General features: G+C 43.9%; 1 protein-coding gene across 13 annotated transcripts in view; it reads left to right on the top strand.

Annotated features, from left to right (window-relative positions):
- Positions 1-12729, top strand: part of LRRC3B (leucine rich repeat containing 3B) — an 89565-nt gene that overhangs the window by 54567 nt on the left and 22269 nt on the right. For 4 of the 13 annotated variants that reach the window (XM_059162449.1, XM_059162448.1, XM_059162446.1 and 1 more), the window contains one exon: positions 11502-11654. The exons of the other annotated variants lie outside the window; for them this stretch is intronic. The gene's annotated coding sequence lies outside the window, so the exon portion shown is untranslated. The remainder of the gene's footprint in view (positions 1-11501; positions 11655-12729) is intronic. 13 annotated transcript variants of the gene reach the window in all.

Here is a 12729-nt window from a genome sequence, read left to right as displayed (position 1 = left end):
TTTCCTTTCTATTTTTGTGGTGAACATGTTACTTCTTTTATGAAATAGTGGTGGTAGTTGGCATGATAAAATGTGACAGCACAAATCAATCCTTGATTTGTTTCATACTTATGTTTTGCACATCCATGAGCATTGGTTTAGAAGCATGGTTTTGGAAGGTGAGAATCTTGGCTTCAGTGCAGGCACTGAGTAGATGTGCATATGGAATGGAGATGTTTGTGCTTCAGAATCACAACCTAAAGTAGGATTTGGGGGCAGCGTCATGGTGGAACCAAAAGGACACTAGTCTAGGGGTCAGAGAGCAGGCTTCTCAGTCTAGCTCCATCACTGACTCGTCATGAAGATGAGCCATTAATCTCATCTGCAAAATGAAGATAGAAACTATGTCTACCTTACCCACAGGGATGTTGAATGATCAAAGAAAATAATGTGTATGAAGGATTTTGAAAATTTTATGGGACTATACAATAATAAGGCATCATTCAGGGAAGCCATTTATTCCTCTGGGGAAGTGGGAATGTGTCTAAGTTGATTTTGAGAGTACTTACCCCCCAGTGCTGTGTTCTGCAGAGACTGCCCTTCCTGTCAGCTTTCACGTGAGGGCAAATATGAGGGAGGTTGGGCCAGTGATGGGCAATGGTCACAGTGGTGGGGGTGGTTGGGGGTGGGCAATGGGCCTCTCATGGAGATACAAAACCCTTAAGGATGGGAAGACTGGGACGTTGTAAGTGTTTCTGCAGGAGAGGTGATGGCCAGCAGCCTTGGTATGATCACAGCTAGCCAGAGTAATCTTTTCAATATATAAACCAGACTGTCTTGCTTTTCTGTTCATAGCCCTCCAGTGGTATCTCATCATACTTAAAATAAAATCTAATCCCCCATTGTGGTCTTTGACGACATCTAGGGTCTGGCCCCTGCTGACCTCTCCAAGCCTATTTCTATCACTGTGCCCCATCTGCTTTGTTTCAACTAAGCTAGAGTTTTCACTCTTCCTCAAAGTAGCTGAGGATATCTCAGGGTCTTGGCACATGGTGTTCCTTCTGCCTGGCACGCTGTTCCCCCACTCTCTTCAGATATGGATTTCCTTACTTCTGTTAGTTCTCTGCTCCAAAGTTACCTCCTTGGAGAGGCTTCTACCAACCCCTACCTAAAATAGCCCCTTTGCACTGCAACATGTTTTTCTTATCCTGCTTTATTATTACTCAGAGTTACTCCCTGACGTGGTTTATGTTTGCCTCCTATCCATCTTATTCTCCTCCACCCTCACTGAAGCTTCATGAAGGTAGGGACCTGGTCGGCCATATTCAGTGCTGTACCCTCAATGCAGTCAGGGACAGTGCCTGGCACCTAGGAGTCTTTTAGAAAAGTAGGCCCTTTGTTGCTTTGTTGAATGAGCATATATGCATGAATGAAAGTGAGTGACAGAAGGTCAGAGGTGGAGAAAAAGCCAAGGAATGCCACTTTCGGGAGAGAAGGGGGTCTCTGGGCTTCATTTCTTCCATGGGCCACTATCTGCCCCTCTGCTGTTCTCATGTGCTCTCCAACAGTCTGCAGGTGAGGCTGAGGCAGGGTGAGTCACACCATCACGGGCAAGAAAATCACCTGGACCTTGTGAAGGGTAGATCCTTATGCAGGAAGTCTGGGTTGGGGTCCGAGATTCTGTGTTTCTAAGAATCTTACAGGTGCTGCCAGGGTTGCCAGTCCATAGGCCAGGGGAGGCCAAGGGCCATCAAAGCTGTCTCCTCCACACCACGGCACAGGTCCTACTGACCTGCCACCACCCACCCCCTTTCCCCACCTTTGGGTTTCCAGTGAGGTGGAGTCTTGTGCAGTAAAAGGCCAAAGGGAGAACCTGAGGATGGTCGGAATCTGCTTCTCCCCCCCAGGGCAGTGAAGGTAAAATCCCTCCAAGTGAGTTCTCCGGAAGATCTCATTCCATGCTCTTTTTGATTTTTAAGGAAGTTATTAAAGGTCAAGGAAACTATAAAATAACAAAACTCGAACTAGCCGGATTTGTGGGATTTACATTTTCTTAACTCTATGTGTTTTAAAAAAAATAAACCTTGTTTTCCCAGGTGTTGTTTTGCATTTCAAGGGGGAAAAAAGCTCTTTTGCTTGTCCTAAATCCTCCTCCTCTTCCCTTATAAATTGCATAATTTCAATTTCTCTGTGTCTCATCTTTGCTGAAGAGTCAAAATAACCTAAGAGCTTTTTAGTTCTTTAATGCATTTTGATAACAATTTATAAAAAGTTATTTATCTTTTTTACTCTGTTTCCACTGATCGTGGAAATGATGCCCACTGTGACAGACTGGTTACACATTTGGTATCATGCTAACATGACTAGATAATTTCTTTAACTGTTCAGAGTCCTGGGGTAGCCAGTGAAATACGATGGTGGTTAATCTCCTCTAAGAAATGATGGCTGAGTGCTGGATAGTATTAAGAATTCTATTTTGACAGTCCTCCTGAAGATTTTCTTCTCAGAGCAAGAATGTCACTTCTTATCTGCATTTCTTTTAAAATTAACAGGTAGAGACTAAAGAAGATACACTAGAGGCCATATGGTTTTACTTTCATTTGAAAATAAATTCATAGAATTTTAGAAAGGTTAAGTCATCTGCCCAGAATCATACAGCTAACCCTGGACTCAAACTCTTTCTTCCTTCCCATGGTCCCTGTAGTCACTAAGATTGAGACATAGGAAGTCATGGTTAAATAGGGAGGTGTGTCCATCTCACTCTCGTGGTGTCTGTAGTCCTTCTTGTGAGGTTAGGGGCTCCTTCTGTTGTCTTAATGTCTGCATCCATGGCCCTTTAATCAGTGCCTGGGACATAACAGACCCCCAGGAAATGGCTGTTGAATGACTGCATGTCATTACCTTTGTTAAGGCAAGAAGTCCATTTTGCGAAGACTTGTCTGGACTCCCAGGATGTGGTGACATCTGTGCTAATGAGAGAGTGGATGTTTCCCTAGTCACCTTCTTTCCCCCCAGGAGGATTTTACTCTCTCCTTGTCCTCTATGGGTTTATTCTCTTCTCCACCCCCAACTCAAGAGGCACAAGGTTGTGCCCGGCATCCTCATCCAGGACCCCTTACTTGAAATCTCTGGCCCTTTCTTGACCACCACCCCTCCCCAGTCAGATACATGGAAGAAGCAAGGCATACCTTATGAATGATTTAGAAACTGGAATTTAGGAACCAGACACCAGTCTACCACCTATCCATCACAATCCAGCAGGAAAGTCCATATTTATATAACATTAAGGATGTAATGACCGTGCTATATTTAGCAAGCTGCAGAAGAGAACAGCTGCCCTGAAGATCCATTTCATTGTGAGTTTTGTTTTGTTTTGTTTTTTAAGATTTTATTTATTTGACAGAGAGATCATAAGTAGGCAGAGAGGCAGGCAGAGAGAGAGAGAGAAGCAGCTCCCTGCTGAGCAGAGATCCCGATGTGGGGCTCGATCCCAGGACCCTGAGATCATGACCTGAGCCGAAGGCAGCTTTAACCCACTGAGCCACCAGGCGCCCCACAAGTTTTGTTTTGTTTTGTTTTGCTTTGTTTTGAAAGATTTTATTTATTTATTTGAGAGAGAGCAAGCGAGTGAGAGAGCACAAGCAGGGGAAGTGACAGAAGGAGAGAGAGAAGCAGGCTCCCCACTGAACAGAGAGCCTGACTTAGGGCTTGACCCCAGGACCCTGGGATCCTGACCTGAACTGAAGGCAGATCTTAACCGACTGAGTCACCCAGGCACCCCTCATTGCAATATTTTTTTTTTTTTTTTTCCATTTTGGGAGAAGGGTGTTATGAACACTATCTTTGCCAGATTATCAAATGTTACTTGGTCAGCATGACATTCTCTTCTGTTTCACCTGCGGGCCTGGATCACCTGTCCTTACTGTTCCACCTAAGAGTCAGATGGAGAAGAGTAGAATGAGACTATGGAAGCAGATAAGCCAGTCCTGAGGCAGGAACAAACAGTGTCCCCATTTTATAGATAAGGAAACTGAGTTACAGAGAGGTTAAAGCAACTTGATGAAAATTAGAGTCGATAACCAGGTTTGTTTTTTTACAACTTTGTACAAAACAACTTTTTAAACAACTTTGTTTTTATAGAAGAAATGTCAAATGTGCTTGATAGTTAAGGCTTTAGTATTAACTGTAATTGGTGGGAGATCCTTGGAAAAAATGTCCATAAAAAGCTGAATCTCCTACTTCTTGCCATATCAAAGTTGTTAACCCAAAGTTGCCAATAAATTGTGACAATTGTCCCAAAGTTTCAAGAACTTTACCAGTAAAAATATTCTCTGAGAGAGAAAAAAAATTATACGATAAACTCTCTTGAAGTTTCTAGGTTTAGGAATCCCGCGAAGTTGAACTTTTGAAATATAGATTAACAAATCTATTTAGGAATGGACCATGTCTTTCTTTCACAAGTGAAACAAAAGAAGGTTTTAATAGGATTTCCCCTGGATGAAGTCTAATGCCATGGGCAGAAACTACAAATTTCCCAATGACCCAGAAATAGGATTTTCTGTCTTATCCAGTTGTTGGAAGATTATCCCAGAGAGGTCATGCATAAGGCACTTTTGTAGTTCCTGAACCCCAACTCACAAATGTGCAGTTTCTACCCTGGAACCCAGAATTGCTCCAACAATTGACTTCTCCCACCTTCAAACAAGGCAGACAGCCTGTGGGTAATATGCAAAAATTGTTTGGGCTTGGGATTTGTAGAGGAAATGGTAGCTGTCTTCTCCCTCTTGGGCTCAACATCCTTTGTTTTATTGTGGTTAAAAGAATCAAAGTAGAGTCCAGCCCAGAGAGGGGTCCTATCTTGGTATGTCTTAAAACACAGATTTCCAAATATTTCAGACAAGTATCCTAATCCAGAAAGATGGTTTTATCTTTCCTATTTCGTTATTAATCATAGGATTTACTTTTGGAAGCTAAAACCCAAAGGCTCTATTGGACAGAGAAATAAAAAACTATTCTTTTTCTCTCCCAGATGTGTATTTTTGTCACATACATAATACACAAGACAGTTTAAATACTGTGATCTAGGTCAGGCTTTAAAAAAAAATAGCTTTTGACAGAGCAAGAAAGCAGTAGGGAAAGTTTGGAAAGTGAAATAATTAATATATAGTTTCTGTTTCCATTGGCATTTACTTGTCCTTTTGTTGTTGTTGTTCTTTTGTGTTCATATAAGTTCTTTTCACCTTAGGTAATCTAATACCAATCCTTTTGGTTCCCACTAAACTGTGTTAATAAATGCAATTGTATGGACATTGGTGAGGGTATGTGCTTTGGTGAGTGCAGTGAAGTGTGTAAACCTGGTGATTCACAGACCTGTACCCCTGGGGATAAAAATATATGTTTATATAAAAAATAAAAAATTAAAAAAATATTTTAAAAAATGCAATTGTAGGTGTTGATTTTATGGTTAATGAAAGGGTAATGTTAAATATGTAGCTGGAGCAGGGAACTTTTTTGAAAACTAAAGCTGAATTAAATATATGTATGAGAACATATTTGTGGCACATGAAACCCTTCCTCACAGTGTACAGTAGGAAGGAAGGAATAGATCTAAACCCCATCAGTTCTGCCTGGCAAGAAATGAGGTCCCGTAATGTTGATAAGCTCAGGCTCTTGAACTGGCAGACCTGGGTCAAAATCCAAACTGTGCCCCTGACTCAGGCATGCTTCTCAGAGCCTTGATTTACTCCTCTTTAAAAGGGAACCATAGCAGCCCCCACATTTCCAGGTAGCGTGGCATATGAAATAAGATGATATGATGTATGCAAAGCATATAGCCCCAAGTAAAGGCTAGCGAAATGTCAGCTACTCCAACTACAATCATCATTCTTATCACCATATTTTCATTAACGTCAATCACTGTCAGACACTAGAGTAGCAACCAGATGAACTTGGTATGACTTAAAGTATTTCTGCAATGGGCAAAGGCTCTTGAACTGAAAACTTACCAACAAAGTAATTCATATAATAAATCACCACGTGCAGTGTATTCACCAGATTTAGCCATTAACCAGATCCATCTCACACTATAGTCAATTCAAACAGGGACCGCCCCCCCAAACTCTTCTCACTCAGGACTCGCCGAGCACAGTGTAGCCAGAATCTGCTCTTTGTCCAAGCCACTTATTTCACACTTACTTTGTTCTTCTTGCACACGGCCTAAGATTGAGACCCGTGCACATATAATGTGTGTTCCCTTACTGTCACTCTTCCCTCTCAAGTTCGCTCTCTCTTTCTGCTCCTATGCTCCAAACCCGCCAAGCGCACACACATTGTACCCTGCAGAAGAGACGTCTTCAGTTGCTCTCCTCATCTGGTTTACTCTTTTACTATGTTTCATTTTCTTTTGTTCCTGGTGGGCAGAGCTATTTCTTTACCCCCAGGTAGTCCTGTCATTGAGACGGGAAAACATGTTTCTTGGCTGAGTGCCACTGGAAAGACAGTCCCCAGCCTAGAGGAAAATCAAACACTCCTTTTGGTGGTGACCTTGCTCACTTCAAAGCACCGCTGGACCTCTGAGCAGCCCCTACATTGGGGCTTTCACCCCAGGACATTATGACTGAAGTGGGATGGTGCTTCCCCTTCCCCCTACCCACAGAAAGATAGCATCAAAAGATTGCTGTTTTTCCTTCTTCTACATCAATTAGCTCTGTGTTTCCTATTTCACTTTCCCATTGTGTTTACCCCAAACAATGCAACATCTGAGATTTCCTAATTTACACCCTGTATTTCTCTGCACAGGCATTCTGCAGCGTGTATTAAGAATGACACACAAAAACAATTCTGTCTGCATTTTTTAATACCAGTTAAACCCGAGCAGCTCAACTCTGAGGTCTTTTGTATTCTAGTCATGCTTAGTTCCCAGGCCTGTGGGAACTACAGAAACACCATGTGGCTACGGGAGGAGGGAGGAAAGGTCGGGATCCGGGAAAGCGAAGCTAAAGCAGCGATGGGGCTTCCCACACCCCATATGGGAAGGGGACAGGCGTTCAAATCACACTTCCACGAGCATGGTAAAAACTGGCTTGGTATAGATGGCACCAACACCCAGCTGGCATCTCTAATCATCGGCAAAGCCGGATTTCAGTTGCAGTATTAGAGTTCCTGGGGGCCCACCAGTTTAGACTAAGCAGAAGCTCTAGCAAGGTCTAGAGAAATGAAGAAGGATTTGGCAAGGATATGCATGGAGCTGGGTCCCCCAGGAGCAGAGAGGTTCATGACAGGGCCCCACCAGGGATTGTAGGATGCAGATCAGGAACGAAAGCTCAGCAGTTTTCGAGGGCCTGATCCAACATGGAAGGGCAGTGACAGTGTGGACACACAAGTGACTGCAGCTCAACAGTGAAACTAATCCCAGATTCCATCCCTGAAATACTGCCTACCCAGAGCAGACAACTTCCACTAGTCTGTCTGTCAAGCCCAGAAGTTATCTGTTCTTCTGGCTCAAGAGAGCAGCCTCTCTGCATTTCCATGTTGTGGAAATGCTTCTCTGCAGAGCTGCTCACTTTTGCTGAGACACCTGTGGCAGAATTTCTTGTGAATAAACCTCTTCTGTATTCAAATCATGGTGCCTGCTCTTTGGGCACTTCCCTGAGTATAAGACATGCTGATGTCTGACAGAAGCCGACCCACAGTCCTCGGGGCTTGTCCCTCTCAGTATTTCCTCAAGATCCTTCTGGCTGCATTGTCCACTGTGGCCTTGTCTAGCTTCTGCTGGTGCATCAGCCAGTTCGGATGGTTTGGTTTGTTCATTATTCAGGCAGGATCACGGCTAGATGAACAATTCCCCTGGAAGCTTCCCCCACTTAAAAACAAAGTCAGGGGGCACCTGGGTGGTTAAAGCCTCTGCCTTCGGCTCAGGTCATGATCCCAGGGTCCTGGTTTCGAGTCTCACATCGGGCTCTCTGCTCAACAGGGAGCCTGCCTCCTCCTCTCTCTCTCTCTCTCTCTGCCTGCCTCTCTGTCTACTTGTGATCTGTCTGTCAAATAAATAAAAATCTTAAAAAACAAACAAACAAACAAAACAAAAAAAACAACAACAAAACAAAGTCAGGAAAGTTCCAACTCTCTCTATGAAGGCTTTGCATTTTCTGATGGCAGCAGAGGGACCAAAGGTGAAAACTGATTGCACAGAACTGGTGGGTCCAGCTGGTTCCCAGGAAATCAAGTCAGAATCTCAGTGCACGTCGCATTGAAAGGACCATGCAGTATTAGGAACTGGGCTATCTAATATGTTTGAAATGAACTCATTATTCAAGTGATAATCGGAACTCTGACTTTTACTTTTCCTCCAGTCAGAATCTCTCTCCGTTCAAAAAAAAAAAGGAATACTTGAAGTTGTTCAAATATACTTTTTTACCTTCTTGACTTTGCTAACATTGCTCTTCCTTTCTGAAATGATACTGGCTCTCATTCTCTGTCAAAGTGCTTCCCATCTTCCTGGTATGTAACTGTGCATAAAGTATGAGACTTCCCCGAGCCTTCATTTCTTTATCTGTGGAAGGGGGATAAGCAGCCATAATAAACCCATATCTCAGTGGGGTAAAAAGACAGAAGTTTATTTCTCATTCACACCACGTGTCTAGCGTGGGTCAGGGAGGGGTTTGCACTCACCCCAGAAGACGGAATTGGAGGCAGGGAGGTCTGAAAACTCACCTAAGTTCTGCTCAGAATTTATTAGTCAAAGTGATCACATGGTCACAGCTAACCTCAGGGTGGAGAAGTACAGTGCTACCACTTTCCAGAAGAAGGAGCCCTGAAAGTTTTGTGAAGCCCTGATAAGGCAGCCACATCTACAGAAAGCCCATGGTGAACCCATACAGATGATATCATTATACTTCCTCTTGGCAAGGTCCAGCTTCAGTTAGGTGAGAGAGAGAGAGATTTTTTTAAAACTAAACAAAAATAGTTAACCCCTAAACCCTTTATCTATGCAGGTCTGATAAATGAGAGAAAGCCCAACATAGTGGTTAACATAGATCTTGGTTCAAATCCTGGTTTGAATCCATTACCAACTTTGTGACCTTGGGCAAATGAATTAACTTTGCTGTTATTCAACTTCTTCGCCTGGGAAATATGGACAATAATTGTACATCCCTCAAAAAGTGTTATGCCTGTTAAGTGAACTAGTAATTGTGAAATTGCCAGATGTAGTACCTGATGCCATAAAAGGATTCGGTGATTCAAAAGGAATTACACCATCACACACACTGTTCTATTACTGGCTTTAGAAATATATATATATTTAGACATATTGACTTGACTCTATGTGTGTGCACATGTGCATGTTTATTTATGTGTATATCTACCATGTTTTTAAAAAAATAGTTAGATATTAGGGCACCTGGGTGGCTCAGTTGGTTAAGTGGCTGCCTTCGGCTCAGGTCATGATTCCAGGATCCTGGGATCCAGCCTCACATTGGGCTCCCTGCTCAGCAGAGCCTGCTTCTCTCTCTCTCCCTCTGCCTGCTGCTCTGCTTATTTGTGCTCTCTCTGTATTTCTCTGTCAAATAAATAAATAAAGTCTTCAAAAAAAATAGTTACTTTTTTTACTCAGGCAGTTCAAGTGGTGAAAAATTCCTATGAGACAATTCGGGAACACCTTGTTTCATGAATCTCTAGTCACTAAGCTGTTTCCTGCTTTATTCCTCTCAGACGGAGGGTCCAAAGACTGTGTCTAATGTCATTCAGTGGGAAAGTGTGTTCAGATCTGTCAGTCATTTAGTCCAGACTCTCTGTTATGGTCTTGTCTGGTGGCAAGCATGTTCTGAGACTGTACTGCCAATAATTCTCCTAAATAAAAGGTACCATGTTCTTAGGCTTCGGGGGAAAAAAAAAGGTGAATTTCCCATTAATGGACTCAGCTATGGTACAGGATTCATTCGTGCAGACTCTGCCCCTTGCCTTGCTCAGGGAAGCTGAGGCTGTCCCCTTCCCTGTTCTCTCCCCGGGGATCCCCTGGTATGGATATGCTGTACACATTTCTTAAATAATGTTGTTGTGACTCCTTGGTGCCCAATATTTTGTATGGTTAATTCAAAACTGCTTCTTAAAACATTGAATCCGAAGCCCAGTCTCTTTATTCTACTCCCACTGGCTCATTCGTAGTCTTGTTCTCTCCGACATCCCCTACCTCCCCAACCTGGGTCTCTTCTTTGAGTGTTTCATGGCTTCTCTTCCTGTACACCCCGATCTCATACATAAGAGTAATTCTTAAGCTCAGAGAAGCGATCAGCTCTCCGTGCCACGTAGGATGAGGGAAAGTAGTGAGCATTACACGCTGAGCTTCACAGGTAGAAGTCTCTGGAAGGAGGATTCTGTATAGGAGAGCTCCTTGGGAAGTACCCCGAAGAGCCACACTTGTGAATGGGCTGGGATGGACTAGAGAGAGAACCTGAGGGGTATGTTCACCCAACAGCAACCTCAGCCAACCCCTCAGGCAGCGCTGAGTCTAGAATGGCCCTTCAGAGCTGCCCCAGATAGAGCTGAGAAGGCCAGACCTTTGTCCTCCTACATTGCTCAGTCACTGGATGTGGCTGTCCCTGGAGGGCAGAGTAACCCTCTGCCACAGAGATGAGCCCCCAAGGGGCTTACAATGGGGAGTTCTCTGCCACCAGCACTCTCAGCAGGTGGGACAAGCCCTCCATTAGGGGAACATCAGGGTGGCACCTCCTAGTGCCCACCACGGACCAGGACAGGGCAGTGGTAACCACAGTCCTGCTCCTTCCTATTCCTGAAGCTTAGAGAGGAGGGCATTGCCTTCTGCAACAGAGTTCCATCCTCTTCCTGCCATCCTCTTTTTGCTGGGGAGAGTGGGTTTAAAGGTCTTACTGTGGTTTTCTTCCCTTTCAGTATCCATTAAGGTTTTCATACAGTCCTTGCTTGCTTCTGCCTTTGCTGTCCTTGGCATCATCTTTCAAGAATACTTTCTCATTTTCTTTTTGCTGCTATGACAATCAGTGCGTCCTCAGCATTATAATTGCTCTAAATACGGTCTCAGCATCCCGTTTCCTCCAGTTCTGAGCGGATAAGATGCTTCCAAACATGAGTTTGTTTAATAAAATTTGGGCTACTCTGGGTGGCAGGCTGCCACTGAGCATATAATTCCTTTCCCTCTTATTTGAAGAAGCTACTGCTGGAGGCAGCTTCCCCCCCTCCTTTCTTCTTTCATCCCACAAATCATTTCCATACAGCCCACTCGATATTGCCTGGCAGCACCAGGGACCAGAATAGCACAGAGGATTTGAAACCCTCCTCCCCCTTGTATACTTGCGAGCTAAGCTATTCCCAAGTGGCGGGATCGATTCATTTGAATTTCATCTCCCTTCATTTCCTTTGCCTTCTCTCTTGGTGCTTGCGATAATGAGCAGTGAAAATGACCCAGAACCTAGGAGACGGATGGAAGTGGGTGAGAATCCAGGGCTTGAAGACTCAAGAGTTAGCTTTGGTTCCTTCTCCTCCCACAGCTTTATCTCAGATGCCACTGAACAGAGCCACTGAACAAGGATCCGCTCCACAAGTGGCCTCTGGAGAGATTTACCTCCGGTCCTCCTTTTTGTTGACACTGAAAAGACACCTCCTTGAAGCTTTCAGCTCAGTCCTCTCACAAAGAGGCTCAGGTACCGTGAGTGCACTTGGGGAGACATAACATGCGAGTTTTACAATCACAGGTTAATAGAAAAGGGATGATGCTTCAAAAATCTGTCCACGGCCCTTTCCAGACTCTTGGGCATCTGTCCTTCTCTGGTCAGCAAATAAGGAGTAAAGCACTCACCTGCGGAGGAGAACAGGGAGAAAAGAGAGTACTTGCTGCGCCTTTGTGGGGGATGGGGAGAAGTTCAGCTTAGTTAGGGAGTGTTTGTCAGCAGCGGAGGATAATGACTCTTTCCATCCCTCCCGCACAATCCCTGCCCGGAGTACACTTTTCTAGGACTCCTTTCTAGCTCTGACTCTCATAGGGCAAGAACGGCATACCTCTGTGACGCTGCGGGGTCAGTGCCAGATCAAGGCAATAAAGCGCGGCAGGTGACTTTTTTGGTGTACCAGTGCATAGAAAAGTTACGTTTACACCGTAGTGTAATCTAATAGTGTAGTGTAGTCTAATAAGTGTGCAGGAGCCTTGTGTCTATAAAACAATGCCTATGCCTTAATTTTAAAAGACTGTATTGCTAAAAAAAAAAAAAAATGCTAACCATCATTGGAGCTTTGAGAGAGCTATAATCACTGATCACAGTTCACCATAACAAATAGAATGATAACGAGAAAGTTTGAAACATTGAGGGTTCCCAAAATGGCAAATGCCATTGGAAAAATGTCACTGATAGATTTTCTTGACTCAGGATGGTCACAAACCTGCAATTTGTAAAAAAAAAAAAAAAAAAAAAAAAAAAAAAAAAAAGCATTATCTGTGAAGAAGGACAAAATGCACTACACCAGGATCTGTCCCTACTTGGTCAACAACAGTGAGCCCTCCTGGAACCTGACTTCCTGTGACCAGGGTCATCTCTGGTGTAGTTTGTGTGGAGTACAGGTGTCACCCTCCTTTATCCTGCTATCCTGCTAGATGTCAGGTTTCATGAACTTGTTGCTGTCTTTTCTGTGTCCCCAGTGTGAGAAGCTCTGTTTTTATTCTGAGTCTGATTGCATATTAGTGGCTCTTTCTCTCCTCCTCCATTTCTACATGGACTGCCATGC

This window comes from Mustela lutreola, chromosome 2 (assembly GCF_030435805.1).
Source record: "Mustela lutreola isolate mMusLut2 chromosome 2, mMusLut2.pri, whole genome shotgun sequence".
In the NCBI taxonomy this organism is placed as follows: Eukaryota; Metazoa; Chordata; class Mammalia; order Carnivora; family Mustelidae; genus Mustela; species Mustela lutreola.
Note: the sequence above shows the minus strand (reverse complement) of the source record. Positions and strands in the feature narration are given on the sequence as shown.